Raw genomic sequence first — 13,868 nt, forward strand, 5'->3', positions numbered from 1 at the left:
TTAAAAAAAAAAAAAAAAGGAAAGAGAGAAAGAGACAGAAAGTCAGAGAGAGCGGAAGAGTCAGCGAGAAAAAGAGGGAGTCAGAGAGAAAGAGAGACAATGAAGAAGTCAAAAAGAGAGATAGAAATAGTAAAGAAAAAACAGTGTACCCTATTCCTTTAAAGACCAGGGTAAAGTTCTGTCTACCCAGCCAAGGTATATTCTTATGTGGAATGTCGACCTATATCTGCCTCCCCACTAACTGGACGGGCACCTGCACCTTAGTCTTTCTAAGTCCCAACATTAACATTGCCCCAGGATATCAGACCTTTTCAGTACCCCTCAAAGCTCAAGTCCGTCAGCACAGAGCCATACAACTAATGCGCCTACTTATAGGGTTAGGAATGGCTACTGCTACGGGAACCAGAATAGTCGGTTTATCTACTTCATTATCCTACTACCACACACTCTCAAAGGATTTCTCAGACAGTTTGCAAGAAATAACGAAATCTATCCTTCCTTTACAATCCCAAATAGACTCTTTAGCAGCAGTGACTCTCCAAAACTGTTGAGGCCTAGACCTCCTCACTGCTGAGGAAGGAGGACTCTACACCTTCTTAGGGGAAGAGCGTTGTTTTAATACTACCCAGTAAGGGATAGTACGAGATGCCACCCAGCATTTACAGGGAAAGACTTCTGAAATCAGACACCTTTCAAACTCTTATACCAACCTCTGGAGTTGGGCAACATGGCTTCTCCCCTTTCCAGGTCCCGTGGCAGCCATCTTGCTGTTACTCGCCTTTGGGCCCTGTATTTTTAACCTTCTTGTCAAATTTGTTTCCTCTGGAATTGAGGCCATCAAGCTACAGATGGTCTTACAAATGGAACCCCAATGAGCTCAACTAACAACTTCTACTGAGGACCCCTGGACCATCCCACTGGCACTTTTACTGGCCTAGAGAGCTTCCCTCTGGAGGACACTACAACTGCAGGGCCCCCTCATCGCCCCTATCCAGCAGGAAGTAGCTAGAGTGTCATTGACCAAATTCCCAACAGCAATTGGGGTATCCTGTTTAGAGGGGGGATTGAGAAGTGACAGTGTGCTGGCAGCCCTCACAGCCCTCGCTCACTCTTGGCACCTCCTCGGCCTCAACACCCACTCTGGCTGTGCTTGAGGAGACCTTCAGCCTGCCACTGCACTGTGGGAGCCCCTCTCTGGGCTGGCCAAGGCCAGAACTGGCTCCCTCTGCTTGCTGGGAGGTGTGGAGGGAGAGGTATGGGAAGGAACTGGAGCTGCGCACAGCGTTTGTGGGCCAGCATGAGTTCCAGGTGGGCATGGGCTTGGTGGGCCCTGCACTCAGAGCAGCCGGCCGGCGCCACTGGCCCTGGGCAGTGAGGGGCTTAGCACCCAGGCCAGCAGCTGCAGAGGGTGCACTGGGTCCCCCAGCGCTGCCGGCCCACCTGCACCATGCTCGAGTTCACACCAGGCCTCAGCTGCCTCCCCACGGGGCAGGGCTTGGAACCTGCAGCCCACAAAGCCCAAGCCCCCCAACCGGTGGGCTCCTGCGCAGCCCGAGCCTTCCTGATGGGTGCCTCCCCCTGCCTGCTCCACAGTGCCTGGTCCCATTGACCACCCAAGGGCTGAGGAGTGCAGGTGCGCGGTGCAGGATTGGCGGGCAGCTCCGCCTGCGGCCCTGGCACGGGATCCACTAGATGAAGCTAGCTGGGCTCCTGAGTCGGGTAGGAACTTGGAGAACTTTTATGTCTAGCTAGAGGATTGTAAATGCACCACTCAGCACTCTGTGTCTAGCTCGAGGTTTGTAAATACACCAATCAGTACTCTGTATCTAGCTAATCTAGTGGGGACTTGGAGAACTTTTCTGTCTAGCACTCTGTCTAGCTAAAGGGTTGTAAATGCACCAGTCAGCACTCTCTGTCTAGCTCAGGGATTGTAAACACACCAATCAGCACCCTGTGTCTAGCTCAAGGTTTGTAAATACACCAATCAATACTCTGTATCTAGATAATCTAGTGGGGACTTGGAGAACTTTTCTGTCTAGCACTCTGTGTCTAGCTAAACAATTGTAAACGCACCAATCAGCACTCTGTGTCTAGCTTAGGGATTGTAAACGCACCAATCAGCACTCTGTCAAAATGGACCAATCAGCTCTCTGTAAAACTGACCAATCAGCAGGATGTGGGTGGGGTCAGATAAGGGAATAAAAAGAGGCTGCCGGAGCCAGCAGTGGAAACTGGCTTGGGTCCCCTTCCACACCGTGGAAGCTTTGTTCTTTCACTCTTTACAATAAATCTTGCTGCTGCTTACTCTTTGGGTCCACGCCACCTTCATGAGCTATAACACTCGTGGGGAAGGTCTGCAGCTTCACTCCTGAAGCCAGCGAGACCATGAACCCACCAGGAGGAATGAACAACTCTAGACGTGCTGCCTTTAAGAGCTGTAACACTCACTGTGACAGTCCGCGGCTTCATTCTTGAAGTCAGCGAGACCAAGAACCCACCAATTCCGGACACAATAGGATCTGAATGCAAGTGAACCCTGCAACTCCTGGATTGCATGCCCTCAAGGGGACGTGGTGGTGGGGCTCCTTCATGGACTCCGTGAGAAGGCGACACTTTGGGGGTGGCAGAGCAATCAGACAAAAGGAGACTGGGTCCCTGCTGACTTTGCAGTGCAGAGGCGCCATGTCTTCTTAGACTTCTATGTGGGAAAGACAGTCTTGCGTCTTGTTTAAATCACTGGTACTCTGAATATCTGTTACACTTACACAGCCAAACTCAGTATCTCAACTGATTCAGAATTGAATTTTGGCTTGGTTGACAAAGCACTAGATTGTACAGGGCCTCAAAACGCACATCATTGGTAGAAGGAAGGTTAAGTGCAGAAGCAGTCCCATTTGGCTCAACTTTATCAGTGACAAAATGATGAGCTGTTTTTCTCTTGAAACAGCCCCAGGTTGCAAGGCAGGTAACCTGAGCATGTCCAGATGAGCTAAGTGTGCCCGACTCATGACCCCAGAGCCGGATGGAATGGAAAACAGATGGAAACTAAGTACTAGAATCCAGGAATGGGGACCAAATGAGGAAGCCAGCAGTGCCCTGTTTTGTTGCAGCACAGACTTAAGAGCCAAGAACTTTTTTTCTTTTCTTTTCTTTTTTTTTTGAGACGGAATCTCACTTTGTTGCTGGAGTGCAGTGGGTCAAGCTTGGCTCACTTCAGCCTCCGCCTCCCAGGTTCAAGCGATTCTCCTGCCTCAGCCTCTCACGTAGCTGAGATTACAGGCACTTGCCACCATGCCTGGATAATCTTTGTATTTTTAGTACAGACTGGGTTTCACCATGTTGGCCAGGCTAGTTTCAAACTCTTGACCTCAAGTAATCTGCCCGCCTCGGCCTCCCAAAGTGCTAGGATTACAGACGTGAGCCACTGCACCTGGCCAAGAGCCAAGGACCTGTCATGGCCTCTTTGCATGAACCTATCAGATCATGCTTCTTTGCACCTTCCTGTCTCTTTCACTGTTACTCTCTGCCTATAAAACCCATCCCCAGACCCCAGCTCAGGGAGACAGATTTGGGTATTGGCTCCTGTCTTCTTGCAAGCCAGCTCACAATAAAGCTTTTGCTGTTCTCAAAAGCGAGTGCCATCATATTGGCCTCTTTGTACTTCAGGCAGCAAGCCCATTGCTGGGTAACAGTAGCCCAGGGTGGAGGGAGAATGAGCAGGAGGCAGGGGAGCACAGTGGCCACGAGCACGGTGAACCGTTCTAGTGTGGTGCTTGGCACAGAGGAAGCCCTTAGGAAAGGCAGGGGTTACCCTTATGGCTATTACTATTGTGATTATGGAAGCCAGTCATGCAGGGGTGTAGCAAGATTAGGATTAGCACTGAGTGTGGAGCAATGTCTGCTGTGGTCTAAAAGTGAGGCAAGAGCCTGACCTAGGGCTGAGAAATAGTTTGAATCAGTTGTGGAGCGGCAAGCTGATTAGACAGCAGGGAAAAAAATCAACCCCAAGGCAGCAGAGAGGCTTTTCTAGCCCCACAGGGGAAGACTTTCGGCCTGCGAGGTAGACACCATCCTGCTCGAGCCTTGAAGGCCCAGGGAAAACGGGAATCGGCCACCATGTTGGGTGGTTTGGGCCACTGCATCAGCACCCCTGAGCCCTGGCACTGCCCGCTATGACTACAGGAGCAGGGGGATTTCTCAGCCAGAGTGACCCATTTTGGATGCCGGTACCATGGGAGGACTCCAGTGGTCAGCTCTTTCCTTCCCTTGTCCTATGTGTGCCTTGAGGTCGGCAGCTAAGTCACACCTGACCTGCCCCCCATGCAGGAGTCACTGGGAGGACAAGATAAAAGCAGCTCCCCAGCCTGGCACCTGGGGCTCTTCACAACCTGCAGCCCCCAGTCTAGCTCCTGCTTCACCCTCAGCCGGATGCTCCTCCCACCATCACACCAAGCCCCACCCTTGAAACTGTGCTTTTGCCTGGGCCATTCCCTTGAGCCTTTCCCTCTTCTCCCTCTGGCCAGCTCCTATTCATTCTGGAGTGCTCAGTCCAACATCACCCCTGGGAAGCTCAGCTTTCTTGATTGCTCCCTCCTCTCCTGGGACCCTGCTCATAGGTGTCTTTTACTAGACAGAAGGCTCCTGAAGAGCCAGGATTCTCATCTATTTTTTTTTCTCCATCCCCATCAGGCCGCAAAATGCATGGCACAGGGAAGGGTTTGACAACTTTTTGATGGATGAACAAAGAAGATTCAAGCCACTTGTCAACAAGCCCAAAGTGATTGAAAGTGGAAGCGTTTACCCACACGCTCACGCAGAAAATGACAGGAAATCATCCAGAGACACTTGTGACAGAGATGAGAACTGTCACTGTTGAGAGGTGCTGCGGAGATGGGTGTCCACTGGTGACTGTTGGGAGGCCAACTGCGGGGATGTGGCGCCATTAGCTCAAGAGTGGGCAACTCCCTACCACGCTGGCGGCGCCGGCCAGGACAGGACAAGCCTACTGCAGTGACACGGCGCCCTGATCCCTGACCCCACGTGGGTGTTTTACTTTAGCTAATGCTGCAGAGATAATGCAGACAGGGAAATTGAGGCCCCAGTGCTGAGCAGACCAATCACCTCATTATAAGCAGTGAGGGTTTCTGGCTCCACTCCTGCGCCCCAAACCACTGTGGGCTCACGAAGAATCTTCCAGAGTTGGAGTCAGAATGTCTGGGTTTGAGTGTAGCCTCCACCCCTTAATGACTTTGCATTGATAATTCCATTCCCTGAGCCTCATTTTACCCATCTATAAAATGGGGAGAAATAGTCCATTTCCTGGTTACTTCACTGAGATGTTGTATCAAAAAATAATATATGTAATAAAATGCTTTCCTAAGTAAAGATTTCCTAAGTAAAACACAGATTTTATTTTATATTTTTAGTTAAGGTTTCCAAAATGAGATGACAGACTAGGAAATCCGGACTACAGTGTGTGATCAGGAACGTTATGACTTCAAAAGAAAACATATTTCAGAAAAATCTTATGTGTGAGGCAGACATGATGAGATCTAATAACTGGTGGGCATTGGTTGAGTGAGTTCTGTCTTACCTTGTGTTTATCTTTTGAAATCCAGGTAAGCTTGGCCAGGAGCTGTAGCTCATGTCAATAATCGCAGCAGTTTGGGAAGCTGAGGCGGGAAGATCTCTTGAGCCCAGGAGTTCGAGACCAGCCTGAGCAACATAGTAAGACGTCATCTGTACCAAAAAATAAAATAAAATAAATCTAGATAATCTGACCTGGTGACTTAAGAACACACACACACACCACACAACACACACTATGCACAGCACACACACACACACAGCCTGGCCAGTCTTTGGCTCCTAGGAGAAGTCTCAACACCAGGCTTTGTGATTCCACATGAGCTATTTCAAATTTTACCTTTACCAAACACAGTAGGTAAAATCCTACTTTCAGGCATAGCTTCTTGGACAGAGAGACATATTATTGTTGTTACCACTAAAAATAAAAGTAGGAGAATGTTTACCTCACATATAATAGCTAATGGGTTTGTATACTCAATATAAAAGAATACTTATTAAAAAATAAATCAGGAAAAATATTCCAACAGAAAACATGGACAACAGACCCAATATAAGAAGTGTAAATATAGGCCGGGCGTGGTGGCGCACACCTCTAATCCCAGCACTTTGGGAGGCCAAGGCAGGCAGATCACCTGAAGTCAGGAGTTCAAGACCAGCCTGGCCGACATGGTGAAACCCCATTTCTACTAAAAAAAATACAAAAATTAGCCAGGTGTGGTGGTGTATTCCTGTAATCCCAGCTAGTCGGGAGGCTGAGGCAGGAGAATCGCTTGAACCCGGGAATTGGAGGTTGCCGTGAGTCAAGATCATGCCACTGCCCTCCATCTTGGGTAACAGAGCAAGAGTCCATCTCAAAAAAATAATAATAAGTGTAAATATGCAATAAGCATTCCTACAGACACTTAACCTCATTAATGATTAAAAATTCATGTTAAAATAACAGGAAAATACAATGCTTTGACTATGAAACCGAGAGTATAAATATGGCAATATAGGGCCAGGCACAGTGGCGCATGCCTATGATCCCAGCACTTCGGGAGGCCAAAGTCGGTGGATCCTGTGAGCTCAGGAGTTTGAGACCAGCATGGGCAACATAGCGAGACCACACCCCATCTCTACAAAAATTAAAAATTAGCTGGGCATGGTGATGTACACCTGTGGTCCCAGCTACTTGGGAGGCTGAGGCAGGAGGATCACTGAGCCCAGGAATTTGAGGCTGCAGTGAGCCATGATTGTGTTACTGTACTCCAGCCTGGACAAGAGAGTGAGACCTTATCTCTAAAAAAGAAAATACGACAATATATATCAAAAGTCACAAAAGCGCATTTGCCAGTTTTATTTCTAAGAAAAATCTATGAAATTAGAAAACGCTCAAAGCTTTAGCTACAAGATTGTTCACTCCTAATAGCTCTGTCTGTAATAGTGAATAATTGAATATAACTGACAGAATAATAGGGCATAAGAACCAAGGCACCTTTTGAGGGATTAAGATCTCCACAGAGATGTTAGTGTACAAGCACACACACATGCACACGCACACACTAGTCTAGCAGGATGTTCACAAATACGTTAAGTGGGCAGCTGGGTGGTAAGATTATGGGTGGTAAGACTTTTATGGCGTTTTCCCCCTTATCTTTATTTTGTACTTTATCTGCAGTGAGTATATGAAGCATATGTCGTGGGAAAGTCTATAAAGGTGCTCGTGGGTGAGAGCTCCCCGGTGCTGGGGCCTCCGCGATGCCCTCTTCTCCAGTCCTCACTCAAAGCAGGGAGAGCTTGGGTGATGAGAAAGGGGCCTGCAGCTGGCCAGGGGAGCTGGGTGTGAACCAGATGTGCCTGGTTCCAAAGCCCAAGGTCTCGGCACTTGATGTGCGCAAGTGGCTGATGGGAAGTGGTATACATTTGGTACAGGGTGTTCTCTCTGGTTCTCTGGTATGTCCCTTCCAGGGCTGGAGTGCTTCTGAGTAAGGCACTCAATAGAGAGTTCCACACTCTCTGGAGTGCTATTTAAACCAGTCTCATTAGGACTCACTGAACACAGTTCGGCTGTCAAGAGCTCTGCAACATCCTGGAGGCCCAAAGTGGCCCATCCTCCGAGCTGCTCCGGGGCCTCTGGAAGCCATGGTTTGGTACATGTGAATTTGAGGGGTTGCAACTCTGCTGGAAGAGCAGGAATCCAGAGCCTTGAGCCTGCCCTGCCTGCGTTCCTTAGTGGTTGAGGGACTTTGGGAAAAGCGGGTTGCCTTGTTGAGTCTGTTTCTCCAACCTCCAGATCAGGAGAGTATTTCCTGTTCCACCTCCTCCAAGGGTGGCTTGAGGAGTGTACTAGGAGTGCAATAAGCAGCAGCACTTGTGGGAAGAATGGAAGTAAAAGTGCATGCACACTTAACCTCTCAGGCTGGTACGCAAGGTTCTTATTCTCCTTGAACAAGCGCCCTTGACTACAAAGCCAGCGATGTATCTATCTCGCCCACCCTTTCCTGATGTGCACTCTTGTGGAGAGAGAATGGGGAATGGCTTACATGTGGGGGTTTTTAGGGGGGCCAATGACAGGTATCCAAATACACCAGTGTGATATCCTTGGCACAGAACACGGGAATTTAGTATGGACGAGCTGGCAATTGAACTCCTGAATCATCATTTGTATGTGTGCAGGTGTCCATAGAATGACCGCATAGCTATTTGGTGATGCTCTCCAGCCCAGGGAAGGAGATGAGGGAGATAGCCATGGTTGTGGGAAGATTTCTGTTTGTTACAAACACTGGCAATGTTTGATGATACCCTGTCCTGCATGCCCTGGCACTGGGTTTAAACCTAATTTTATTTGGTCACCTACAGTGTTGCAGCATGAAGAAAGAACACAGGCTCTGCCCCTTACCAGGCGCAGGACTTTGAGTTATTTAATGCCTCGGAGACTCAGTTGCTTTCCCTGCCTCTTGGTGGAACTCTGGCCTGGCTCAGAGTCTTTCTGGATTTGAGGGAAATGCATGTTGGATTTGGGGTACACAGCCCAGAAGACACGGTTGCTTTTAGCACCTTAGATTTCTGACAGGCTCTGAGGGCACTGAGCTCTGGAATGAGGGCTGCATGAACCAGAGGCCCCCAAGATGTGGAATGTTGGCAGAGCACAGAAGTCACAGCTGATTCGTTATACATTCACTAAGTCTCTGTCACCAATATTTTGGGACAAGTATCTTGTGCCAGGTGCTGGTAAGTCTTCACTCTACCCCTCACTGACTGTGGAAGGAGGCACAGAGATCACCTCTGTAAACCTGAGTTTCCTTATCATAAAAATGGAAATGTGTGCACTTTGGAAAGCTGAGGTGGGAGAATCGGTTGAACCCAGGAGTTTGAGACCAGCCTGGGTAACATAGTGAAACCCTGTCTCTATACATAAGAAGGAAAAAGAAGAAAAAAATTAGCTGGGCATGATGGCACGTGCCTGTAGTCTCAGCTACTCAGGAAGCTGAGGTAGGAGGATCCCTTGAGCCCAGGAGGTCAAGGCTGTAGTGAGCCATGATCATGCCACTGCACTCCAGCCTGGGTGACAAAACTAGACCCTGTCTCCAAAAAACAATAAGTGGGAGTGGGGGATGCCTTGACCAGCTCTGGTCTTATCCACCTTGCAGGGCCTTGTGAGGGAGAGAGTGGCTGTCTCGGGCAAGAGAACCTCAGGCAAGACTAGGGTTCTCCTATTTTTGGGCTTCTGTCTTGGAGTAATTTATTCCATGGCCTCAGTGGCTCATCTGTAAAATGGGGTAATAATCCTGTAATGACAATGGGGTTGCTAGGAGGAGTCCTGAGATAATGTTTGCAAAGTGTCTGCCCCAGCCCAGACCCCCAATCCCATACAACCCTCTGCACCACTGTCCAAGGGACCATCCTCCTCCCACCAGCTTTGTTGAAGATTGTGGGAGGCATTCTAACCTGAAGATGTGTTTTCAGCTAAATCTACCCTTCTGAGAGAGGGTGTTGCTTTGGCAGGATGGTTCCATTCAGCACTCTCAGTGGACAAGGCCCTGGATGCTAGTTTCTGGGTAGACACAGAGATGGATAAAACAACCTTGTGTAGCATGCAGTTTAAAGAGGAAGATGGGCTGGGTGTGGTGACTCATGGCTATAATCCCAGCAATTTTGGAGGCCGAGGCCGGTGGATCACCTGAGGTCAGGAGTTCCAGACCAGTCTGGCCAACATGGCGAAACCCTGTCTCTACTAAAAATAGAAACAAATTAGCCAGGCATGGTGGTGGGTGCCTGTAGTCCCAGCTACTCAGAAGGCTGAGGCAAAAGAATTGCTTGAACCCAGGAGGCGGAGGTTGCAGTGAGCAGAGATCACATCATTGCACTCCAGCCTGGGTGACAGAGCAAGACTCTGCCTCAATTAAAATAAAAAATAAAATGAAATAAATAAAATAAAAATAAAAGAGGGAGATGGACAGACACATAGGACAGAATGACCGAAGGCCCACAAAATGCAGAGGAGAGGAAAGGGTTTGAGTGGCCGGGAAAGGGGAACTCAGGGGTTGGATGCTGGGGGCCAGGGAGGCCTTTGATGAATGGAGAAAGTCGGAAAATTATTTCCCAGAAAAATACAGGAAGATGAAAGGGTCCACGCCCCTCCCCAGCTCCTCTGGGGAGATTATCTGGAATAGAGGGAGGGTGGCAGTAGGTGGCCCTGGGAAGCAGTGTGGGGTCAGGGTCTTGAAGGGACTTGGATGCCACACTGAGGAGCTTAGGATTGATTATGATGGAGGAAAACCACACTGGTGGTTTTGCCAAGCAGAATCCCAAGGGACTCATTGCACCCACCAGGGTTCTCTGAGGCCCCAGCTGCAGAGGGCAAGGTGGAGCCTGAAGGCTTCTATATTAGTCCGTTTTCACACTGCTGATAAAGACATAAGACTGGGACGAAAAATAGGTTTAATTGGACTTACAGTTCCACATGGCTGGGGAGGCCTCAGAATTATGGCAGGAGGTGAAAGGCACTTCTCACATGGCGGCAGCAAGAGAAAATGAAAAGAAGCAAAAGGAGAAATCCCTGATAAGGAAGGCCATCGGATCTTGTGAGACTTACTCACTTCCATGAGAACAGTATGGGGGAAACTGCCCTCCTGATTCAGTTATCTCCCACCAGGTCCCTCCCACAACACATGGGAATTACGGGAGCTACAATTCAAGATGAGTTTTGGGTGGGGACACAGTCAAACCACATTAGCTTTCCACTGCAGAGGTCAGAGGGAGGGGAAGAGGGAGGGAGGTGAAGAGGGAAGCGAGGCCTCCAACTCATCTCCTCATCTCTGGCCCTGGACCACTCCTGGGGGTGACCTTGGGGTCAGGGAGCTCCAGCCTTCCTACTCGAGGGGTTTCTGACTTAGGAATCTGACAGTGGCCAAGGCAGAAGGGCTGAGCCCATATCTGTGTGGTTATCCAGGCAGATGCTGCTGTTGGCCCTGTGGACTTGAAAGAGGAAGAATTCTCTCAGAAAAAAATTTCCTGATGTTTTTGGAGAATAGGAGCCATTTCTGAATAACTAGGAACTTCCTCACCAAAATCTCCATGGGACCCCCTGACATTTTCTCTTATACACTGTCATCCTTCAGAGAGCTAGAGAGGTTTTATTATTATTATTATTGATGGAGTTTCACTCTTGTTGCCCAGGCTGGAGTGCAAGGGCATGATCTCAGCTCACCGTAACCTCCACCTCCCAGATTCAAGTGATTCTCCTGCCTCAGCCTCCCAAGTAACTGGGATTACAGGCACGCACCACCACACCTGGCTAATTTTGTATTTTTAGTAGAGACAGGGTTTCACCATGTTGGTCAGGCTGGTCTTGAACACCTGACCTCAGGTGATCCACCCACCTTGGCCTCCCAAAGTGCTGGAATTACAGGTGTGAGCCACCACACCTGGTCGAGATTTATTATTATTTTTAATCAGTGAGATATGGGAGCAGGAGCTGATCATCCCATTTCATGGGTGAGGCATGCCAAAACTTGGAAAAGCTGGATGACCTACCCCAGTCACAGCTGTTTCACGGTAGACCCTGCATTCTCGTTCTGCCCTCTAAGCTAGTGACTTTTTCACAGCCTGCCTGTGCTCATGGTAATACTTTTAACCAAGGGCTTTTTTTTTTTTTTGAGACGGAGTCTCGCTCTGTCGCCCAGTGGCCAGATCTCAGCTCACTGCAAGCTCCGCCTCCCAGGTTTACACCGTTCTCCTGCCTCAGCCTCCTGAGTAGCTGGGACTACAGGCACCCACCACCTCACCCGGCTAGTTTTTTGTATTTTTTAGTAGAGATAGGGTTTCACCATGTTAGCCAGGATGGTCTCGATCTCCTGACCTTGTGATCCGCCCGTCTCGGCCTCCCAAAGTTTACAGGCTTGAGCCACCCTGCCCGGCCTAACCAAGGGCTCTAAGTCCTGAGTATAATGATGGCTTTTCCACTTACTGGTTGTGTGACCTTGATTGTGTTATTAATAGGGAGGCCAGACCAAATACAGGATGCTCAGTAAAATTTGAATTTCAGGCCAGGTGCAATGGTTCACGCCTGTAATCCCAGCACTTTGGGAGGCTGAGGTGGGTGATTTGCTTTAATGCGACCCCCAGAGCAAATGCCAGAGAAAAGGCAAGTAGGCAAGGCAAAAAAAAACTTTATTTACAAGTCAATGTGGGGGAGGGGCGAGGTTCACCGGTCTCCGGCGGTGGAGGCCCACGAAGTCGCTCCGGCGTTCTCGGACGAGGTTCCTGGGTCCCGCATACGAGGAGGGGCCGAGGAAGTTCGCTCCGGTGTTCTCGGGCGAGGTTCCCGGGTCCCGCGCACGAAGAGGGGCCAAGGAAGTTCGCTCCGCGCGCCCGCCGGGAGCGGCTTTTATGTCCTGGGCCCGGGAGTGGGCGGGCAATGGGCGGGACATAGGCGGGTCGGGGGCGGGTCGGTAGGCGTGGCTAGGTGGGTTCCGGTTCCTCTCCGTCGGAGGTCGGGTTGCGCCTGCGCAGTCGACCCGTGTCTTTCCCGGGCGCGGGAAAGTTGACGGTGAAGAACCCGGAATTGCACCATCTTGCCTCCCTTTGTCCAAACAGTGGGCAGATCACCTGAGGTCAGGAGTTCGAGACCAGCCTGGGCAATATGGCAAATCCCCCGTCTCAACTAAAAATACAAAAATTAGCCGGGCATGGTGGCAGGCACCTGTAATCCCAGCTACTCAGGAGGCTGAGGCAGTAGAATAACTTGAATCCAGGAGGTGGAGATTGCAGTGAGCTGAGATTGTGCTACTGCACTCCAGCCTGGGTGACAGAACGAGACTCTGCCTAAAACAAACAAACAAAAATTTGAATTTCAGATAAACAATAAATAGTTTTTAGTATAAGAATGTTGCATGCAATATTTGCTAACTCTGGCAACTGTAGTTATTCTCGTCTGTAAAATGGAGCTGTTGTGAAAAGTAAATGGGATCATGCATTAAAAAGAACTTGCCACAAAGCAGCATCTGATGAATGTTAAAAAAAATTAAAAATGGGCTGGGCGTGGTGGCTCATGGCCATAATCCCAGCACTTTGGGAGGCCAAGGTGGGCGGATCATGAGGTCAAGAGATTGAAACCATCCTGGCTAACACGATGAAATCCTGTCTCTACTAAAAATACAAAAAGTTAGCCGGGCATGGTGGCGGGTGCCTGTAGTCCCAGCTACTCTGGAGGCTGAGGCAGAATGGCCTGAACCCAAGAGGAGGAGTTTGCAGTGAGCCGAGATCACGCCACTGCTCTCCAGCCTGGGTAACAGAGTGAGACTCCGTCTCAAAAAAAAAAAAAAATTACAAATGAGGCTGGGCACGATGGCTCATGCCTGTAATTCCAGCACTTTGGGAGGCCGAGGCGGGTGGATCACCTGAGATCAGGAGTTCAAGAACGGCCTGGCCAACATGGTGAAAGCTTGTCTCTTCTAAAAATACAAAAAATTAGCCGGGCATGGTGGTGGGCGCCTGTAATCCCAGCTACTCAGGAGGCTGAGGCAGGAGAGTCGCTTGAACCCAGGAGGCGGAGGCTGCAGTGAGCCGAGATCATGCCATTACACTCCAGCCTGGGCAACAAGAGCAAAACTCTGTCTCAAAAAAAAAAAAACAAAAAAACAAAAAAAAAAACACAAAAATATCAAATGAAAAACAAACCCTGGTAGAAGGCCATATAAATTATCTCAGGCCTCTTCCCTTTCCTCACCTTAAAACCCTTCACAACTAGGGGTCAGTAAACTTTTTCTGGAAAGCTCCAGACAGGAAATCTTTTAGGT

The 13,868-nt window shown here is 49.4% G+C and overlaps 1 long non-coding RNA gene across 1 annotated transcript in view; it reads left to right on the top strand.

The window, feature by feature from the left end:
* Window positions 1–5,726, top strand: part of LOC108516049 (uncharacterized) — an 11,198-nt gene extending 5,472 nt beyond the window's left edge. The window contains exons 2-3 of the long non-coding RNA XR_001881706.1: window positions 4,690–5,040; window positions 5,619–5,726. This is a non-coding gene — a long non-coding RNA (uncharacterized LOC108516049). The remainder of the gene's footprint in view (window positions 1–4,689; window positions 5,041–5,618) is intronic.
* Window positions 5,727–13,868: the final 8,142 nt, after the last annotated feature.

This window comes from Rhinopithecus bieti, unplaced genomic scaffold (genome assembly GCF_001698545.2).
Source record: "Rhinopithecus bieti isolate Rb0 unplaced genomic scaffold, ASM169854v2 scaffold_1530, whole genome shotgun sequence".
Lineage (NCBI taxonomy): Eukaryota > Metazoa > Chordata > Mammalia > Primates > Cercopithecidae > Rhinopithecus > Rhinopithecus bieti.